Source organism: Acomys minous, assembly GCF_964271855.1.
Source record: "Acomys minous genome assembly, chromosome: 4".
NCBI lineage: Eukaryota > Metazoa > Chordata > Mammalia > Rodentia > Muridae > Acomys > Acomys minous.
The window spans coordinates 123,972,772-123,993,337 of NC_140486.1; the positions used below are offsets into that span (position 1 = coordinate 123,972,772).

Genomic DNA, 20,566 nt, shown 5'->3' on the forward strand with positions numbered 1-20,566 from the left:
CTCACAGCATACATTTCATCGCTGAATTGAAAAACAAACACTAGCACACACCTATCAACATAGTGAGAATGAATCAATAAGGACATATAATGCTGGGAAAAGTTTGACCAAGACTCCAAACAGGAACTCCCATCTGTTGCTGATACAAATTGAAAATGCAACTGGTAGCTTGAAAAAGTTTGATAGTTTCCTAGAAACCTGAATAGACCTTTACCATAAAACGCAACACTGACCTCCCCAGTTATTACACAGAGGGGAAAACATTTTACCTTCACACAAAAACCTGAAGACCAATGTTAAGTAGGTTTACTTGAAACTTCTAAAACTTAGAAACAACTATGTGTCATTCATTATGTAAATATACCAGGCACTGGAGAAACAGAGATGGAGATGGAGGACCTATCAGTGAAAGGACACAGAGGGACTTAAATGTCTATGGTTAACTGGAAACTGAGAAAACTTTATGTGATGCCATTCCAACTATATAATAGTCTGTAAATGGAAACAAATGAACTATAAAGAGCTAAGTGTTTGCCGGGAGTAGAAAGGAAAGCAGGCAGGTAGGGAAACTGGAGGAAGGACAGTGAACGTACTCTGATTATTTCAGTTTGAGATACATTTGATAAAGCCATAGAGCATGCACGAGACTGAAACTTTATGTAAACCTTGGACTGTGGGTGATAACAAGCTACAAATGGAGATCTTGATGATACCAAATGTTCCTGTGGCTGGGGGTCTGAATAGTGAGAGGCTACACATATTGTATACATGCATGTGTAGAATCAGACAGACATGTAGTCTATATTTAGTTCACTCTGGCTATGAACTTAAAACTTATTTAAAATATAATGTCTGTATGTTTAAAAGGAACTAGAAACCCATGGCCTAGGCTTGGTATCCAGACAGGGGCTACAGACTCAAAGCACTAACCTCACCCACCCATCCCAGCAGCCTGCTCTCCACTTGCACTCCAGGTAAGGACTCTAGACTCTGCTCTTAACTCTGCCCAGTCTATGGCCCACGCCCTGGCCCTCTTCTCCAGATAAAGAGCCCATTCTCACCGACAGATCCACCCTTTCCTGCTTTTTGGCCCCTGTTCCCAAATAGGGACCAAAGAACCCTACAACCAACTCATCTAGACTCCAAAATCAACCCAATCTTAGGACACAATGAAAGTTTAACAAGCATAGGAAAACAAAAATAACATTTTGCATCCTATCTGACCACCATAAGTTAAAACTGGCTAAAACAAGCAATAGCAACTAGTGAAATAATACAAATTAATGGAAACTAAATAGCACGTGGCTGAGTGACAATCAGGTGAAGAAAGAAATCAAAAGGGACGTTTTAAACTTCTAGAATTGAATGCAAATGAAAACATAACACATTAAAAACCTACTGGGCAACCAATGGAGGCACCATAAAGAGGGAATCTACAGTATTTTGTGCCTGTATAACAGCCTTCAAGAAACAAGAACAAACTGCACTCAAGAAAACACACAAGAAGAGAGAGTCAAAATCAGGGAGGTTTAAAGAAATAGAAATCAAGAAAGAACAACAAAAGAACAAAATAAGCATTTGATTCTTTTAAAGTATTAACAAGACTTACAAATATTTTAGTAAATTTACCGAAAAGAAAGAGGAAAACATCCAAATAAGAAAATTAGAGATGAAAAGGGTAACATTACAACAGAAACTCCAGAAATTCAGAGAACCACAATGGTATATTTGATAAATATATACTCGACCAAATTGAAAAACAACCAAAGAAATTTATGAAGATTTTATATATACATGAGTGTGCATGCACGCAGAAGCAAGCAGATCTCTGTGAGTTTGAGGTTAGCCTGGTTTACAAAGTGAGTCCAGGACAACCAAGGTTACACAGAGAAACCCTGTCTCAAAACACATGCATGCACACACACACACACACACACACACACACACACACACACACACACACACCACCACCACCACCACCACCAACAACAACAACAACAATAAGAAAGACCAAAAAAATAAATTAAGAAAGTAAATAATTTAAATAAGCCTATAACATCCAGTGAGATAAAAGCAGCAATTAAAAATCCCCCTCCTCTGCTTCCCCCTCTCCAAATATGTTCAGAGCCAGATGGATTCAGTGCAAAATTTCTACCAGACCTTTAAGAAAAACTGTCAATAATCCTCAAAATATGATGCAAAATGGGAAATGAAGTGGCATTTACATATTATTTTTTTAAAAATCATTACTACCTTATACCAAACCAGACAAAGACCTATTGAAAAAGAAAAATTATAGACCATCTCTTGTGAACAGAGATGGAAAAATTCTCATTAAACTATTTGCAAATTGAATTCAATGACATGATTATTCACCATGATCAGGTCAGCTTCATCTAAGAGATTTGGGGATGGTAAAACATACATAAATCAGTACAGGCAATCATAGTCCAAAGGAAAGGAAGCCACATGGTCATCTCATTAGATGCAGAAAAGGCCTTTGACAAATTCCAACGTCTCTTCATGATAGAGGTCCTGTAGAGCCTAGGGATGTGAGGGATCTATCTTAACATAATATAGACGATGTGCAAGAAGGTAATAGCATTCTACATACTCAGCCCACCAAAAGCAATGTACCGACTCAGCGTAATCCCCACAATTCCACCACAGTTCTTCACAGAAGTTAAAAACATAATCTTAAATTTTTTATGAACACACAAAAGAACCAGAATAATAGAAGCAATCCTGAGCAACAAAAAGAACAAGACCGATGTGGTGTTGCCATACCAGATTTCAAGTTACAACACATAGTTTAAAAAAAAAAAAAAAAGCAACGTGGCACTGGCATTAAAAATAGATCCAGTGGCCAGTGGAGTAGAATCAATGACTAATATAAATCCATACTTCTATAGCTACTCAATTTTTGACAAAATAAATCCAACAATACTCACTGGAGAAAAGGTTGTTGATCAAACTGGAACACTGTGTCATGGAAGAATGAAAAGTTGGCCCTTATGCCTCACCCTGCATAATACTCAAGTTCAGATAAATCCAGGACCTCAACATAACACCCAATACCCTGAAACTGACAAAGGAAAGGGTAGTGAACATGCCTGATCCTATAGGCACAGGAAAGGACTTTCTGAACATAATCACAGGAGTGTGGGCATTAATACCAACAACTGACAAATGGAACCACATGGAACCGAATGGGTTCTTTACAGCTAAAGATACTATCACTGGAATAAAAAGGCAGTCTACAGAATGGGGGAAAATAGTTACCAGCTACAAATCTTACAATGGGCTATTATCTATAATGTACACAGAATTTAAAAAAAAACAGACATAAAAAATCCAAATAACCAAATTTTAAAATGGTCATGAAACCAAATGAGTCCCCAAAAGATAAAATATGTGTTGCTGAGAAATAGTTATTGCTGTTGTTGTTTTAATGTTCAACATTCTTAGCCATCAGGGAAATGTAAATTAAAACTCTTACCCCAGTCACATTTTTTCTTTACTTTTTAAAATTAATTTTCTTTAACGTGATGATAAATAGCTGAAGTGGATATGCAGAAAGGAGAACCCTTATTCACTAGTGGTGGCCGTGTGAACTAAAGCAGTAACTATGGAAACCAGTGTGGGGCTGTCTCAGAAAGTTAGAAATATGAGCTGGAGAGAAGGCTCCAGGTAAGATCACTGACTGCTCTTCCAGAGGACCCAGGTTCAACTCCCAGTGCCTACGTGGTGACTTGCAACTGTCTCTATCTCTAGTCCCTGGGACTCTGACAGCCACTTGTGGCCTCTTGCAGACACCAGGGATATACACTATGCACAGACACGCATGCAGGAAAAAAACATACAACTAAAAATAAATGAATTTTAGAATAAAATTTCAGCTAGAAATAGATCTACCGCCTGGTCTAGCTACGCTGCCCTTGAGCGTGTATCTAGGGGACTCTACGTCTACCTTAGCTATACTAGCTCACCCATGTTCTTGGCTGCCCCGTTCACAATAGTAAGGAAACGGAAACACCCTACATGCTCACTGATGGATGAACGAATAATTTAAAAGGTAATGCCTTTAAACAGTTATTCAGCTTTTAGGAAAAATAAAATTGTGAAATCCCTAGGTAAATTGGTTGAGCTGAAAATAATCATTCTGAGTGAGGTAACCCAGACTCAGAAAGACAAATGTTTGTTCTCTCCCATTTGTAGATGCTAGTTTTGAACATTTAGGTATGTGTGTCTCGTTCTGAATGCCACGGGTGTCAGGAAATTAGTAAGGAGCAACGGGGAATGGGGGCTTTCAATCACGGGAAGATAGAGAACAGTGACATGAAGGGAGGAGGGGGGAATAGTGCACCGAAGGGGATTAATGTGGTGGACACTGCAGGGCAGGGGACAAAAGGGAGCACAGGGAGGGTCGCCAGCACCAAATAACTTCTGATAAAGTTGGATGAGGAACTAACGCTCCGGAATCTCCCTAGATCATAAACACATACACACATAAGAAGAGTGGACACCACATAACCAGTGTCAAGAAAGAGGTGCCTCAATTAGAACTGTTGACTGGAGAGATTCCACAAACCCCCAATCATCTTAGGCTAGCGTTATTGCTTTTGGTTACCTTCCAGAACTTGATGAGAAGACCCTGTTACTGCCGAAGACATCACATACTTGAGACATAGAATGTGAAGAACTCATCTGGTATTGGCCTGAATGCTCTGTCCCTACTGGCCAGCTTTCATGGTGCTGAGATGTGCTATAGACACAGCAGGAGTAGTAAAAGAACCACCATCTTACCCGGTTATGACCCCTGTGAGGTACAGTAATAACCTGCCTGGTAAGCTCTGTCCCCTGGTTCAATAGTGGCAGGATTGCTGTAGGAGTTACCAACAGCTTTCTGATTGGATGTGAGGCCAGTTCCACAAGACAGAACACGTATTTATCACAGTTAATAGTGCCAAGGGCCTGGCCAGGTCATGGGAGAACCTACTGCTAATACACCACCAGTGGGGCATGGTACTAAAACAGCATTGATCAGTGCATCACTCAAACCCAGCTAAGAAGCTTCTTTTTACTATTGGTGGTGACTAACACAGGAAGTCACAACTGGTCAAAATGTAGAGAATAGGTGATAGTGGAGTACTCAGCCCTAAACGGGACATCTGTACCACGCTATTCCATCAAGGCTCGGGGTTTTTTGTTTGGTTGTTTGGTTTGGTTTGGTTTTTTGAGACAGGGTCTCTCTGTATAGCCTGGGCTGTCCTGGACTTACTGTGTAGACCCGGCTGGCCTTGAACTCACAGAGATCTGCCTGCCTCTGATTATCACAGCAAGACTTGGGGATTATTGCAGAAAAGGGATAAGCAATACCGTAAGAGCGAGATGACAAGAATATAAAGGTGTCTTGAGACACAATAGGTTGGTTGTATATAAATTCACAGAGTTGGTGAAAGTATGACAGCATATGTAAGACCTACACAAGCTCAAGACACACACACACACACACACACACACACACACACACACACACAATCCCAGCATGAAGTATGAAATTGGAGATGGCATCCCTTTCCTAGCTCTTTGGGCAATTGATAGCTTGATGAAGGAGATGACTTTCCCTCATAGCCTGGTCCCTCCGGTACTTGGCCACCCACCTCAGAGTATATAGGTAGCACTACTGGGACTCAATGGGTTTTAAAACTGATGTCATAATGTTGGCTGAGTATGGAATGGGCGGTGGGTCTGGGAGAAGGGACAAGGGATGAAAATGATTATAAAATTTTATATAAGTTTCAAAAAATTAATGAAAAACTAAAATATATGTGTATGTGTCTACAAAGTTATTTAAAAAAAAAAAACTAAAAAGGAAGTGGAGGATCAAAGTGGGAAGAAGGAAATTCAGAATCTTCTTTCCTTAAAAGATTCAAATGATTCAGCTCTTGAAATGAGTCCCTGGACCCATTTACATTCAGGACCTTCCCAATATTTGATTAACATGGATTAACCAGTTAGTTCTTTCTCAGCTTATAAAAGGTTCTTGCTATCAAATCAAGGGAAACTAAATTAGGAGGATTCTAAGTCAAGCGATTAAAACATTATTTTCACTCAGAAGGAAATTCCAGTTGTCTGAGCTGTAGACTTCACTTACGGTGCCCTGACAATAGCATCTAAAGACCATGTGGCCAGTGTCAACTCTGATTTCTTCACTGCAGATCCCCTAGCCCCGGGCTTCTCTTAGCCTACCCTCTAGAGTCCCCTTGTTCCTTGAAACATAATTAAGTGGCAGCAACCTCAACACTTTGGGTAAGAACTCCTAAGAAGCCTTCTTTTCTGTCCTGAGAGACAAGGGTCTCCATGAGCTAAGGACTGAGTTCATGTCTGTAACCAGCACAAGAGAGCCCTTGGGAGTGGCCACACATCTGTCATAGAGGTTATTCGACGTAAGAACCTTCTGGAACTTTCATTTACTTGATAACTGGAAATGAATGCACTGGGTATGTTTTAATGAGTCTCAGGCATTCTAACATGATGAGCTGTGAGGTTTTTATTAGGCGCAAATAGTTTTTGGATGTGTGTGAGGTAAAGACCTTTGGAAACAACACATTTAGAAAGAAATTGGTATGAAAATTGTAGATCGCAAATAGGGTCTAAGACATTTTTCTTCTCATTTCATTAATATCTCCTATTTTAAATTCCACTCTGTGCTACTAAGGAGCTGAAGATCTTACTAACTCTATTTCTGCCTGCCTCGTGACTTTTCCTATCAGGAGCACTTACTTACACACTAGAATCCTTTCCAGTCCTCACCTACTGCAAGGCACACACAGCTGCTCCAATTATTTTGATGACACAGTTCTTCAGCTTCCTTGGAAGAAAGCAGCCATCAATATAAGGCTTCAGATATAATTTTATTATGTTTCACGTTTCTCCTTTTCTTTTCAGATAAGCATCAGGTGGGTTGTAGTTTTAATAAACTAGAGTCAAGGCATAAGTTTTCCCTGTTTTCTTTCTCACGGAAAGGCATCGTCAGAATTTCCCCTACTGGCACCTCACGCACAGCTCTTCTCTGCTGAGACCTTACCTACCCAGCAAAACTTCCTAGATCACCCCCCAACCAGATGCACTCTCAACCCTCTTTGAACTGCACAGTACTCAGCAGTTTTCATGTGCTGTTTCTTACGTCCTGTCTCCTATTAATGTTCTTGCGATATTGCCTCCTGTTCAGGACAGCACCTTCCTTGAAAGCTGGGCAAGGTTCCAGCTGTCTTCTGCCTCCTTTGCCTACTGCTCTTCACAGAACAGACATTCTGTGGTTTTCTAACTAACTAGTCTTTAAGTCTTGGGGTAGTAGACGCTTGTTGGCTTGTATAGCATTATTTATTTATTTATTTTACTTGTGTTTTGGTTTTTGTTTTGTTTGTTTGTTTGTTTGTTTTTGGTTAAGGGATTTTGGTTCCTTTTAGCTGGTTGGGTTTTTTTTGTTTGTTTGTTTGGTTGGTTGGTTGGTTTGGTTTTCATTTTTTATTTTTACTTTCTAACAGTTCATTTTGAGACAAGGTTTTGATATGTGGCCCTAACTGTCCAGGAATTTATTGGATAACCCAAGATGGCCTAGATATTTCCATGATCCACCTGCCTTTGATTCCTGCGTGCTGGGATTAGATGTGTGAGATAGCCTCTGTAGCCTCTCTAACTTTAGTGGCTTCTGTTGTTGTTCTTGTTTTGTTTTGTTTTATTAACATTAACATTATATTAAAATGTTTTTTCATACGGTATATTCTGATTTCCCCAAATCTTTCTAGTTCCTTCCTATCTTCCTACCCGTCTGGATCCACATCCAGAAAACAGACCTCTAGGAAATAACAATAAAACAGAACAAAAGAGTTGAATAGGATAAAACAGACAGAAGAAAGGAAGCTAAAGAAAAATCATGAGAAATACATATACATGCAAATGCCTGCTTTCATGCATAGGAATCCCACAAAAACAGAAAACAGAAACTATAACATATATGCAAACAACCTGTAAAGTTTTTAAAAAAACAGTGAAACCCCCCTCCTTGTAGAAAAGTAATTTTTCATTTACAAGGGACTATCTGTTGGAGGTACCTTTGGAGTCTCTTTTCAGTTCTTGGACCCTATCTAGTACAGCCCCATGTAGGCCCTGTGCATTCTACAACAGTCTCTGTGAGCTCTGTGTGTGTAATGGTGCTTGCTGCTTTGTTTAGAAAGGCTGTCCTTCATCCCCTCTGGCTCTTAAAATCTTTGTTGCCTCTTCTGCAGAGCTACCTGAGCCCTGGGAGAAGGGATTTGATAGAGGCATTTAATTTAGTGCTGAGTGGTCCAAGGTCTCTCACTCTCTGCACATTGTCTGGCTATGAGTCTGTGTGTTTGTTCCCATGTGGGGCAGGAGACAGCATCTCCAGTGATGGCTGAGGCAGGCATGGATCTGTTGCCCTAGGTTGTACCCCTCTAGGTTTTCGAGGAGGAGGAGACGTGAGGGAGGAGGAAGAGGAGGAGGAGGAGGAGCCTATCAAAAGACAGCAACAGGCTGGAACCTTCATACTCAACCAAAAACATTAAAATCTTTGTTTCATTTTCTTGACAGCAAAGCCAAAGGTGCTGATTTCCAGAAAAGCAGGTTCTTCTGCGATAACCTCAACTACGCCAAAAACTGCTTTCTTCCAAATCTATTTCTGGCCCCTAAAGATTACCTTCCAGTCACCTCTAAAATTATGAATCCAAGAGAAGTTCATTTGTTTTCCTGTTTATCTTTAAGACAAAAGTTAATGATATTAAAATATATGACTCATACCCAGAGAGATAGATGAAGGGGAATATTTCACTGATTTCTGTGCCTCTAAGGAAAAGTCCTAGACTCTAAGAAAATGAGTTAACAGTCTAAAATAGAAGCAAGGTGCCCAAAATGTATTTGGTCTGCCTTTTGAGTATAAGAGGTCATGAATAAGTCACTTAATTTATCTATGGACCTCATCTTCAAATTATCAATTGCTCCTGTGTTTCTTTTTCTGCTTTGCATTCTTATAAGGCTCTAGTGGGATGAAGCAGGGGAGACACCAGACTGTGTGCAGAACTGGCCATAAGCCAGGCCAGCATTAAACACTAGGACAGGTCTCTGGAAACAGACTCTGGGTTGGACCATCACTCTGCCCTGTGCTCCCTGCATATACCATCTCTGACACCTTCCATGTAACAAGAGAGAACAAAGAAACATGACTAGAGATTCTGAGAAGAGTGAATGAGAAAACCTGTGAAAAGCACTTGGCACTGTGTCTATTATTACTTTAACACTGGCTTCCATAAGAGTTCTGTTAAGACCTTTTTAATTTCTCAAATGACTTGAGTTTGCATGACATGGCCCAAATCTCTTTAAAAGGGCCGAAATGCTTTTTAAAAATTATAGAAAAGAGTTTTACGTATTTAGCTGGTACATCACACACTCCAAATCTCTTAAACAATGATAGGAATAGAAAATAAAATCAGACTACCTTCAACACTCAAACTAAATTCTTGTCATTCACAAGTAAATGTAAAACAAGGAAGGGTGGGGCACTTCCTCAACCTCAGCACTTAGGAAGCTGAGGCAGGGGGATCTCTGTGATTTTGGGTCCAGCCTAGTCTACATAGCAAGCTCCAGGTCAGCCAAGGCTACCTAGTAAAATGCTGTCTCAAAACAATGAAGTAACTACGATTGATTTTTAGCCCTATGAGTGAAATTTGCCCTTCAACTGATTTCTTTTTTTTTAATATTTTATTAATTTATTCATATTTTTTTATTTAATTTATTCTTTTACATCTCAATGGTTATCCCATCCCTTGTATCCTCCCATTCTTCCCTCCCTCCCAATTTCCCCTTATTCCCCTCCCCTATGATCGTTCCTGAGGGGGATTACCTCCCCCTCTATATGATCATAGGGTATCAAGTCTCTTCTTGGTAACCTGCTGTCCTTCCTCTGATTGCCACCAGGTCTCCCCGTCCAGGGGACATGGTCAAAGGTGAGGCACCAGAGTATGTGAGAAAGTAGTATCCCACTCTCCACCCTACTGTGGAGAGTGTTCTGTCCTACATCTCAATTGTTATCCCATCCCTTGTATCCTCCCATTTCTCCTTCCCTCCCACTTTCCCCCAACTCCCCTCCCCAGTGTGACTGAGGCGGACCTCCTCCCCCTGTGTATGCTCATAGGGTATCAAGTCTCTTCTTGGTAGCCTGTTATCCTTCCTCTGAGTGCCACCAGGCCTCCCCATCAAGGGGACATGGTCAAATATGGGACACCAGAGTTCGCATGAAAGTCAGACCCCATTCTCCACTCAATGGTGGAGAATGTCCTGTCCATCGGCTAGATCTGGTTTCTATGTCTCCTATTTATATTACAATATTATCTCAGTCCTCACAACCCTTTGACTTCAAAAAGTTTCCACCTTTCTTATCATCTCAATTTGCTCAACTTCTGTGCATATCCATAGATGGCAAGAAAATTATATGTACCCTGCAACATGCTATTTACTTTTGGTTAACAAACTCTAGAGTAAAGAATTTTTCTGGTAGCTTCCTTTGACAATTGTTGTAATTTGTGGTGGTGTTTTCATTACAGTGTGTCACACAGGAAGCCACAAAGGATTAGACGTAGACCAGCTAGCTCATCCACATTTTGTCCAGCCAGTAATCAGAGCGCATCCCACCAGCATCCTTAAGTACCTTGCCGCCCTACTTCCCACTTGCCCTATAGGACATCCCTAAAACTTGGTAAGAAACAGATGAGCCACGTGGTTTAGAACGTCATTTTCTGGCGTTTATTCATTTCTGTGCTTTGACCCTTCATGATGCACAACAAGATAAATATTGTGCAGGTCAAAGGTATAGGATGTTAAAACCACAGAGGAGCTTTAGAGGAGGCATTAGGAAAGACGGCAAGAAAACACGAGCTGCGGGCCAGGGCAGAGCCCGTGTAATTGGATCCACACTATACCTTCTTCACGGCATTATACGGCTGATGGTTAAGAATCCATAAATCATATGTTCTCCATCAAAACCTGAACTGCAGAGAGGGAACTCATACAGACTAACAGAAACTAAGTGATGTGTTTGTCACCTGGAGGGAAAAGCCACATCCATAACTTGTTACTTGACTGATGTTTATTTCCTGCGTTACCTTTGCCAGGATATGTTCAAGAGTAACAAAATCATTTTAGGACACGGAGCCTGCTCATCACTTGAAACTATCCGCAGCACCCATTTCATCCATAGTACCTTCCATGTTGTCATTCTGTTTGATTTCACTAAACATTTGACAAGGTTATGCTTCTCTCTCTCTCTCTCTCTCTCTCTCTCTCTCTCTCTCTCTCTCTCTCTCTCTCTCTCTCTCTCTCCTGGACATTCCAAATTGGTCGCTGGGTTCTACTTTAGATTCTCTAAATATTTTTTCAAAATTTCTTTCCCAGATTTCTCTCCTGACAGGAAACCAGAAAAAATTATTCTTAGCTCTCTCCTCACCTTCACTCTCTGAGTGATCTCATTAACACTGATGGATTTAGCCATTGTCTCCTGGGATCAAAATGGTACTTTCTAGCCCTAACCTTTGTCCTGAACCTCAACTCATTTTTCCCCAACTATTCAACAATCTCCTGTGAGGATGCTATATCTTATGAATTCAACTATCCATTTGATTAACTTAAAATAGTATAAACCTATACTTATGTATGGATTGTTATTATTACTATGAGATTATATATACACCTATAGGGAGGTGTGTGTGTGTGTGTGTGTGTGTGTGTGTGTGTGTGTGTGTGTAACCATGAATACTGCCTTTTCTTTTCAATGCTGTCTCTTCACATTTATATCCTAGCTACTACAAACACTGTGCTTCTGTGATTGGTTAGCTATTTCTTTCTTATTGCCTCCCACGTACCCTTTGCATGACTCTATCACAATATTTTTACACAGTAAGTAACTATTAATTCACCCACCAGCATATCCCAGTTGTAAAGAGAAGCAGTGAACATTTTTATCTTGTATCGCTATCCAGAACTGTGTCTGGCACAAATGAAAAACCAATCAGTGTTTACAAATGGATAATGTTAACCAAGCAATTCAAAGACTGACTTTATTAACTTCACCTTTTTTCAATTCAACAATTCTTTAGAGCAGCTGGTACACAATCAAAATATTTCCCACCTAAACTTTATTATTCACTGTATTATAAAACATGTCTCCCTAAAGCTTATGGCTCAAGTTACAGCATTGCTGATTTTTTTTTTTTAGCAAAGTGATGATGCATGATGTCATATAATTATCAGTTAAATTCTTACTATCTCAGAGCTGTATAACCATAAGGTCTCTAAGCCCTTCCAATAAGCTGCACTTTCTCTCTAGCATCCATGTTTCCAATGAAGAGGTAACATTTACAAGGATGGCAGAATAAATTCCTTTATCCTGCCACCCACCACATCCAGGACATAGGTGTCTATGATGCTACATTTGGCTGTAAGTGTCCTCGAAGATCTTCCTGAAATACCAGTGTTTAAAACAGTGTTTTAAAATATTTTGTAGAAAGATTCACGTAAAAATATCTGTCAATGTTTTATTTACTTAGGGAAAAAATTCCAATTTTAATTTTTTGGTTTTAGTTCTATTTCCCTGGAAATGTATTCATTCAATAAATATTGAGAAGAAGTGACTGGAAACAGCAGGTGTAAGTGTGTGTGGGTGCCATACATTATATATATTTTCAGTACACCATTCTACTGAGAAATATAGGAAAAATAAATTAAAATATATAAAGAGCAATATATTAAAAATAAGTAAGTTAAATAACAAGACATGCTACCCATGGAGTGAGGGAGGAAGAGAGAAAGCATGCTGACATTGCATAAGACAGTGGTGCTGATGCAGGGGTCAGATAGTAGGGTTGAAAGGTACACAGATGGGATGGGAGGAAACAGACAAGGCAGATTGTAGAGCTTCTTGTAGATGATAGAATTGACTCTACTCAAATAACAGGAGGAATCAAAAGATATCAAGAAGCCTGTTGTTATATTTTCAAAGAAAATTGTTGGCTATAGCATTGAGAATAGTTTACAGAATGCCAACATGGAAATATGAAATCAAAAAGCAAAAGTAGATGGTGGCCAGGTGTAGAACAGCAGAAGAGAAGGTAAAGAGAGGCCATTGGAGTCTTACTGTCTTATGAGGATGAAGGTGGCTTTGTTCCACGGGTTGAGTGTGAAATACAGTAATATAATGTCAAATTCTTTTCCTCAACAACTCCAATGACACCTTCAAATTTACACAGCATTACTGAATCATTTTTAAACCTTTCACTTGTTTCTATAAACAGGTTGTTGCAATATTCTATTTGTCCCAAAACTATTCTCATTTATTCAGAAAGAAAAAGAGAGGGAAAGAGAGAGACAGAGACAGAGACAGAGACAGAGACAGAGAGAGTTGGGTTATACACCAATACAGATAGATATTCTTAGCTGAGCAATCCCTACTTAGGAATTTCAGATATTTCCACCTTGGGGTTCCATCTAGAAATGCCTACACTCAACCAGAGAGAAGATTCTCACTTCTTAAGCCCTAAGCACATTAGCAACAAGTTGATACTTATCAAATCATTCAAATTTCCCTAGCACAAAACTTAGTCTCATCATCTTAAATAACCAAAAGAAAATGGGGAAATTAGTCTAGCTATGTGATCAGAAAGAGAAGACAATGAATTTTAATAAATGTGTAGCCTTCTCTGCTACGCTCATGTTACCAAAGCTGGACTCCATTCCTTCCTCAAGGACAACAGTTTTTAAAGAATTAGTTTCCAGACCCAACCTGAGTGTCAGGACCCTCACAACAAGATGCTTTGGTGTTTGGATAAAGGATAAATTGTCTGGGGTCCTCCAACGTACAGCATTCTCTAAGAATGTCCAAATCCAAGCACAAAAAGTGTAACTCCTAACTTTTATAACAAATTACTAGCACCAGCAGATGGATATACTGTCATCCAGTCTATGACAATTTAACACCTTACATCACAGAGTACTTGAGACAAAGCAGATATGCGAAATGCTGCTAAGAGAAACACCAGCCCATTATCTATCACCTGTAGCCAATTAACCAGATCACTTCATTTCCAAGCTCATCCACTGTGGCTGCTTTGACATACAGTAACATCAAGTAAGACCAACTGCAGCCAAATCGGCCACACGCTGCTGTCTTTTCTTGGAACAAGATGACAGATATGATCAGGCCAGCATAGCCATGGCTTTATTATTTCCATTCATCTAATAAGCCAGGCACTCAATGAACAGAAGAAGGTTGCTAAGGAACCCTGTCCAAATCTCAAAGACAGATTAGCTTAGATACTTCAGATACTTCAGAAATATGCTTTCTTTCTAGAACAAAAGCACAAATCCCCCACGAGTTGTCACTTGTAAAGAGGAACTACAGAACTGTTAGTGGAAGATGCACACATTGAAGTAGGTGATGGGTCCAAACTTACAAACCTGTCAAACTGTCAATGCTTTCCTCCTAACACCACCTCTTCTTGAAGCATCAAACCCAGAATGCGCTCAATATGATGGGAGTTAAACAGAAGTATACTGAAGGTAAAATGACATGCAGCCATCCACACATCACTCAATTGTATGAACAAAGATACAGCTCTGTAAGCACAAGGCTGCCATGCAGAGTGACGTCTGGCCTTTTGCTCCTTGGACAGTCTATACATATAATAGTGCCCCCAGCTTATAGAAAGAAAAGAGCAGACAGTAAAGACAGCTATTGCCTGCACCCCACCCCAAGCCGGGAGAAACGTCAGTATTGATCTATGTTGTTTGCAGTAACAATGGCATCACAAGTGAAAGTGGAATGTGAAAATAATTAAAGGCTAAAGAGATGAGAGAGCAACTCCTCCTAATTCCATAGATTGCTAGGATGGTCTCCATTTCTGTTTGGTGATGGTTGAGAGTTAAAAACCAATGTGATGCTGGCCTTGGTGTTACAGACAAGGAGTCCCAGCACTTGGGAAGCAGAAGACATGAGAATTGTGAGAGGTCACTGTGATCTGCATAGCAGAATTCTATCTAGAAAGAAGAAAAAAAAAGATCTGATGTGGTTTCTGTGGCCACACAACTCAGATAAAGGTGTTGGTTTCTCTGCTCTAAAACACTCAGAATGAGGACTGGGCAGATGGCTGACTATAAGCCTAAACCTGCGTTCAGATCCCCAGCTGACATCCATGGAAAAGCCTGGTTCCAGGTGGGAGCTGCCACATCCTGGAAACCCAGAACTTAGGGAAACAGAGACAATGGCTCCCAGGCCCTCTCTGGTCAGCCAGCCAGCGAGCGAAACTGGCAAGCTCCAGGTTAAGTAAGAGTTCCTGTCCCCAAATGTAAGTTGGAAGATGATAGAGGATACTTAAAATCAACCTCTGGTCTCCACATGCACATGGGTGGGGGCAGGGGGAGATCGTGTACACACACACACACACACACACACACACACACACACACTTTAAAAAATCATTGTGGAAGCTGATTTGTATGCATACGTGTGTGTCATATATTTGAAGTCTGCCTTGTAAGTGAAGTAAAATTCACTCCTTAAAACACAGCTAGAATGAAGTAATGCATGTTACTAAGCCTCCCCAAGGTTGCAATTAGTGGTAAAGTACCAACAGCACCACGCTTAATCCATGAAGGATGATAAATCATCTGTTTATTCAGGAAGTGTTTATTGAATGTCTGCCATGTCACTCTGAAGCATTTTTTCCCCCACCAATGAATGCTATGCGCTGTTCTAGCGCCAGGAAGCTCGTAGTAGCTGTAACTGCCAAATTGCTTCCTGATAGAGCTTACATGTTCAAATTGGGAAACAAATATTAAAATTATGTGTAGTTATTAGGTGGTCGATGCTCTGCAGGAATGTAATACAACCATTTCTTGGTCCATCTTAACTTGATATGGGAATTCCAGGACAATGAGAAGTTATTTCTAGGTAGGGTGGTTAGAGGCTGGAGAGATGGCTCAGTGGTTAAGAACACTTGCTGCCCTTGCAGGCTCAGTTCCTAGCACCCACATGGAGTTGTGGCTCTCTCCTCTGGCCTCTGTGGACACCACATAGCTTCCTCTTCTGATCTCTACAGGCACCAGATACACACACAGCACACACAAGGTAAATATTTATACACACAGAATAAAACTAAATAAAAAAATAATAGCCAAAGATTTTTAAAGTAAGAAGATATCGTTTCCAAGTGCTGGGAGCATACTATTGGAGGCAGAAGGAAGAGCTACGGTAGACAGTCTGAGAAGAGAGTGCATCCAAACACCAGGGAAGGCAGGGAAGCAAGTGTGGCTACAGAGTGTGTGCAAAATAAGGGAACCAGAGAAGCCGAGAGGAGAGGTAGTCAAGATTATCCGGAGTTTTGCTGGCAACTTCTTTTTAAAATTTATTTTTTATCTAAATAAAATGGGAGGCCACTGGCCATGAACAGGATCTTAGCTGAATTTTGAGCTGACCACTCTAAGCACTCTAAGTGTTGTGTTGATAAAGGGCTGGGTTGCGTAAGAGTGGGAGCAGTGAAGCCAGTTAGAAGGCAAGGGTGAGAATGAAGCTTGCAGGCCTGGTGAGACAGCTCAGTGGTTAAAGGGGGAGGAGGTCCCCCTCAGGCACAGTCATAGGGGAGGGGAGTAAGGGGAAAATGGGAGGGAGGGGAGAATGGGAGGATACAAGGGATGGAATAACCATTGAGATGTAACAAGAATAAATTAATTAAAAAATAAAAATAAATAAAAAATTAAAAAATTTTAAAAAAAGAAGAAGAAGACTTGCTACTCTTCCAGGGGACCCATGTTTGATTCCCCAGCACCCACATCAGGCAGGGAGTTTAGAACTTCCTGTAACTCTAGTTTCTGAGTGTGTCTTGGTTTCTTTCCTGGGAAGGGACACCATGTGCAAGGCAGTTTGTAAAAGAAAAGATTTAACTGAGGGTTTAATTGAGGGCTTGCTTACACAGTTCAGAGGGTGAGGCCATTATGGTGGGGAACATGGCGTCAGGCAGGGAGGCGTGGCTCTGGAGCAGCAGCTGGGAGCTTACAAAGGACCCACCATAAGAGGGAGAGAGCAGAAGAAAGGTGGGGGTGGGGAGGGGGGAGAAGAGACTAGGCCTGACATGGGCTATGGAAACAGCCCCAGTGGTACACTCCTTCAAAAAGGCCACACCTCCTCCAACCAGGGCCACACCTCCTAATCCTTCACAAACTGCTCACAAACTGGGGGCTAATCACTCAAATATATGAGCCAGTGGGGACTGTTCTCATTCAAAGCGCCACACTGAGGATCGGCACCTTCTTCTGGTCTCTGGAGCTGCATACACACATGCGACATTCACACATGTAGCATATTAGACACTCACAAATAAAATTTTGAATGAATGAGGCTTGAATCAATCAAGATTACAGCAGGAGAACTAGCAAGAAATTGATCCTCAGTGACATCAAACATGAAGAAAAAGAGAGGAAAAAGAATGCTATAAGATTGCATGGGTTTTACTCCTTTGAGTTTTGTTTGTATAGCATCTGAAGATGGGCAAGATGACAGGTACGGCGTATTTTTGGAGAAAACCCAAGTGTTCTGTTATTAGCATGATTAGTTTAATGTATCTATTAAATATCGAAGTGGAGATGTTAATAGGCAATTGAATACATGAATCTATAATTGAGTTCCAGCTTGGAGATATGAATTTGTGAGTAGACAATGTAAATGTGATAATAAAAAGAGATTCCCAAGAGAGCGAGTACAGACTGAGATCCAAGAATTCATCCCTGAACAACTTGATATGAAGAGCACGAGAAGCTGAACAGAATCTGGGATGGAAGATTAAAGGAAGTGCCGAGTGCAGGAGGAGGGGTACCAGAAGCAGGTGGAAAACTGGAGGACTACCAGGATGTCAACACTATTAGCAACTGCCGCCCGAAGTCCCGTGTTATCACCTTCAAAGTGCTCACTATGCGGCACCATCTGATTAACTAAAACTGATAACAATCAGAAAGAGAAACGGTAGTGCCAGTAATAACAATAATATGCCACGTTATATTCTTAGTCTGCGTTAGACATGTTGTTATCGTAAGCACATTGCCTACTCTGGAAGCTCCTGCTGTTGCAGAGAAATCCTCCAACTCTGAGGACTTCTGTGGTTTTCCTGAGCTTGCAAACTCTTTCAGGGCAACTGGGACACAGAGCAGGCTAATGCCACACCCTGTGGTTACAGCCACCATTCCGTGGTAAGGACATCTCAACCCATCACAGTCTTCACCAGTTATGAATTTCCAATGTTTAAAGAGTTTTAATGACCCAGGCAAAAATCACATATAAAAGAAAAGGAAAAATAAGACAGATCTAGCTAACAATAAAGCCTCTTTGGGAAAAACCTTTCTTATAGACAATCATTGCAAACATTTTAGTAAATCACTACTGAATTAATCAGACCCAAAGACTCTTGAAATTAACCCATTTGTCTCCTGAATATAGGAAGTAAGCCACGTGGACCATTTTCTATATGATGCCGTATTTGAAGAAGAAAAAAGTTCAAGTGTGGGCATTTTGATGAACAACATAGACATTTACCCATTCCTTCTTAGGAATAAAACATGAGGGTTTCAGGTAGAGCACATATACCACTTGCTACTACATACATTCTAAATATCTTATTTGATATACTCCCCTATCCCCTAATATATGTCTTTCTCTTAACTGACAACTCTGCCAGTCAGTTCAAACTTTGATGAATAAAATGAAATGTCTCTTTTGTGAAACAGAATACCAGCTAAAAGTTAAATTCCTGTGCCAATTGGAGTTACCCAATCCTACTGTGGTATCTCGGCTACTCTTTACCTCAGTTTCCCCACTTACGAAATACAGTGACAGAGTTTCATCCCAGCCCTGTGGCAGATGGCTTGCAGATGCCTCTCCTTCCACTTTTCCTCTTTTTTTTTTTTTTTTTCTGGTGTCTCCACAGAACTTTGCAGGAGATCCGGTTGTCCCACTTCCTGTGGACCTTCTCAGCCCTCCATTCTAACCCATCCCCAGTGCTTTGTGTCAGCCTTCCATACTTAGAAGGGCTTTCTACCTGAGATTCCCAGTGGCCACACCAGACTGGGACCCTGTAGGCAGTTTTCACTCTCCTTCCTAGCCTCCATAACAGTCGCTCACCTCCAGCCCAGTAATAGCAGGTACCTTGGCTCCTGCCCTACCTCCATCCCCTAGCAACTTTACCTCCTCTGTGTGGACCCTCTCAGCTCTCTATTGGTCGCCCACCACCACCACCACCTCTTTGTAACAGCCACCTACACCTAGAAGCTCTTTCTACTTAGGACACCCAGCCCAGGGACATGGGTTGGCAATGTTCACTCTCCTTCCCACCTTCTATTCTGACCTCTCTAGCTTCATCCCCCACCTCAGTAGCAGACAGCAGATAGATGCCTCTCCTCCGAATCCACCTCCATTGCCACTGGGCGTCCCAAGGAGAAAGGGTTGCCAGGTATTGTGGCTAAAACAAATGAGTGGGAATAGAGGGCTGAGATAACCCACACAAAGAAGGAAAGTTGTGCTTACAGAAAACCTCACCAACACACTACAACAGATGGAAGAAACAATTTCAGGCACAGAAGATGTAAAAGAAGAAATTGATAACTTCGGTCAAACTTAGAAACATTACATCTCAAAAAAAAAAAAAAAAAAAAAAGCCCAGATACAAAACATTCAGGAAATCTGGGGCACTGTGAAAAAAAAAAAAAACCTACAAATAGCAGTAATAGAAAAATTAAAATATGGCCAGGACCCAGAAAATACTTTCAGCAAAATCATAGAAGAAAACTTCCCAAACTTAAAGGAGGAGGCGCCTATCAAGGTACAAAAAGTACACAGAACTCCAAATAGGTGAGACAAGAAAAAAATTCCATATGTCATATAATCAAAACACTAAACCTGCAAGACAACAAAAGAATATTAAAAATCTATGAGGGAAAAAGACGCAGTAACATTTAAAGACAGACCCATTCGAATAACACCTGAAAATGAAAATAACACCCTGCATCCTATCTGACCACTGTGGATTAAAGCTACATATCAACAAAAACATACAGTAAAAACTTTTGTGGAAACAACTTACTGACTGGTTCTGTGTCGACACGAGCTAGAGTCATCAGAGAGGAGGGAGATTCAGTCGAGGGAATGCTTCCATGAGATGCAGCTGTAGGGCATTTTCTCAATTAGTGATCAATCCAGAAAAGCTCAATCCACTGTGGCTGCTATCCCTGGGCTGGTGGTTCTGGGTTCAATAAGAAAACAGGCTTAGAAAGTCAGTGAACAAAAGCCCGTTGTTTGCATCAGCTCCTGCTCCTGGGTTTCTGCCATGTTTGAGTTCCTCTCCTGACTTCCTTTGGTGATGAGCAACAGTGTAGAAGCATAAGCCGAATAATCCCTTTCCTCTCCAACTTGCTTTTTGGTCATGCTGTTTCCTTGCAGCAATAGAAATTCTAAAAC

At 40.8% G+C, this 20,566-nt stretch overlaps 1 long non-coding RNA gene across 2 annotated transcripts in view; it reads right to left on the reverse strand.

Moving 5' to 3' along the window:
* LOC311596894 overlaps positions 1-20,331 on the reverse strand; it is a 170,136-nt gene extending 149,805 nt beyond the window's left edge. The window contains exon 1 of one of the 2 annotated variants that reach the window (XR_014779022.1): positions 20,193-20,331. This is a non-coding gene — a long non-coding RNA (uncharacterized lncRNA). Of the gene's footprint in view, positions 1-19,151; positions 19,274-20,192 lie in introns of those variants that run through there. The other variant, XR_014779023.1, reaches the window with a different exon arrangement.
* Positions 20,332-20,566: the final 235 nt, after the last annotated feature.